Below are 2500 nucleotides of genomic sequence, written 5' to 3'. Positions count from 1 at the left end.
AAGACTTTCTCTGAAACAATTATCTCTAAAGTGAGTTTAATTTGATTTAAGCCAATTTATTCAACATTTAGAAAATACCTGAAGGTTAATGTTGTTCCTGGTGATATCTAATCAGCAGAATGCAACCTAGCAGCATTTTTAAGTGAAAGCCTTTGTTATGTTATAACCAGGTGTTATCTTATCAGTACAAAGGTAAGGAATTAAGAAAAACTTTTTGAAGTGTGAAGATTTTTCTTACAAAATCATTGTTTTATTGCATCACCAAAGTGTAAGCTGGAAAGATGATTTTGATAAATTACTTGTTAGATCACCTGATTTGCTCTTCTGGAGTCAATGTAGTTTGTTTTTCTCAATAACCATAGAAGTAATAGGGTAAATTAAAGACATTATGTGGATTTTTTGCTACAGCACTTCTGTCAAAATACGATTAAAATGAGTTAAGATGATAATGGATTTTCTACTATAAGCAAAGACCAAAAAAGTCAAAATAGCAATCCCAATTTTAGATTTGATAAATGAAAATAGCACATAGCAGAGGATGGTTTCGATCCATCGACCTCTGGGTTATGGGCACAGCACGCTTCCGCTGCGCCACTCTGCTGCTCATGGAAGTGCTTAGAACTCAAGAAGGGTTGATTCATCACAAGAACATGGCAATGTGTTCCTTTTAATTAACAAAAAATCCTAAAATAACTGTCCAGATTAGAGACTTTATAAACTTTGGCAAGGAAACTTTCCAGATCAATGTTTCTTAGCTGTTGTTTGTTTATGTCTCATATAGGGTTTCTGTGGTGCAACTGGTGAGCGTGTTGGGTTGTTAATTGGAATGTTGGTGGTTCAATCCCACCCAGGGACGAGAATATTCTATTAATCAAGTTTTGGGGATTTTTAGGTAGAGAAGTCAACATGTCAAACTACCTATTTTAAGGAAGGGTTCAAGACTTTCTCTGAAACAATTATCTCTAAAGTGAGTTTAATTTGATTTAAGCCAATTTATTCAACATTTAGAAAATACCTGAAGGTTAATGTTGTTCCTGGTGATATCTAATCAGCAGAATGCAACCTAGCAGCATTTTTAAGTGGAAGCCTGTGTTATGTTAAAACCAGGTGTTATCTTATCAGTACAAAGGTAAGGAATTAAGAAAAACTTTTTGAAGTGTGAAGATTTTTCTTACAAAATCATTGTCTTATTGCATCACCAAAGTATAAACTGGAAAGATGATTTTGATAAATTACTTGTTAGATCACCTGATTTGCTCTTCTGGAGTCAATGTAGTTTGTTTTTCTCAATAACCATAGAAGTAATAGGGTAAATTAAAGACATTATGTGCATTTTTTGCTACAGCACTTCTGTCAAAATACGATTAAAATGAGTTAAGATGATAATGGATTTTCTACTATAAGCAAAGACCAAAAAAGTCAAAATAGCAATCCCAATTTTAGATTTGATAAATGAAAATAGCACATAGCAGAGGATGGTTTCGATCCATCGACCTCTGGGTTATGGGCCCAGCACGCTTCCGCTGCGCCACTCTGCTGCTCATGGAAGTGCTTAGAACTCAAGAAGGGTTGATTCATCACAAGAACATGGCAATGTGTTCCTTTTAATTAACGAAAAATCCTAAAATAACTGTCCAGATTAGAGACTTTATAAACTTTGGCAAGGAAACTTTCCAGATCAATCTTTCTTAGCTGTTGTTTGTTTATGTCTCATATAGGGTTTCTGTGGCGCAATTGGTTAGCGCGTTCGGCTGTTAACTGGAATGTTGGTGGTTCAATCCCACCCAGGGATGAGAATATTCTATTAATCAAGTTTTGGGGATTTTTCGGTAGAGAAGTCAACATGTCAAACTACCTATTTTAAGGAAGGGTTCAAGACTTTCTCTGAAACAATTATCTCTAAAGTGAGTTTAATTTGATTTAAGCCAATTTATTCAACATTTAGAAAATACCTGAAGGTTAATGTTGTTCCTGGTGATATCTAATCAGCAGAATGCAACCTAGCAGCATTTTTAAGTGGAAGCCTGTGTTATGTTAAAACCAGGTGTTATCTTATCAGTACAAAGGTAAGGAATTAAGAAAAACTTTTTGAAGTGTGAAGATTTTTCTTACAAAATCATTGTCTTATTGCATCACCAAAGTGTAAGCTGGAAAGATGATTTTGATAAATTACTTGTTAGATCACCTGATTTGCTCTTCTGGAGTCAATGTAGTTTGTTTTTCTCAATAACCATAGAAGTAATAGGGTAAATTAAAGACATTATGTGGATTTTTTGCTACAGCACTTCTGTCAAAATACGATTAAAATGAGTTAAGATGATAATGGATTTTCTACTATAAGCAAAGACCAAAAAAGTCAAAATAGCAATCCCAATTTTAGATTTGATAAATGAAAATAGCACATAGCAGAGGATGGTTTCGATCCATCGACCTCTAGGTTATGGGCCCAGCACGCTTCCGCTGCGCCACTCTGCTGCTCATGGAAGTGCTTAGAACTCAA

This window comes from Taudactylus pleione, unplaced genomic scaffold (genome assembly GCF_031769625.1).
Source record: "Taudactylus pleione unplaced genomic scaffold, aTauple2 ptg000134l, whole genome shotgun sequence".
Lineage (NCBI taxonomy): Eukaryota > Metazoa > Chordata > Amphibia > Anura > Myobatrachidae > Taudactylus > Taudactylus pleione.
The sequence above is the reverse complement of the archived record's forward strand: the minus strand, read 5'-3'. Positions refer to the sequence as shown.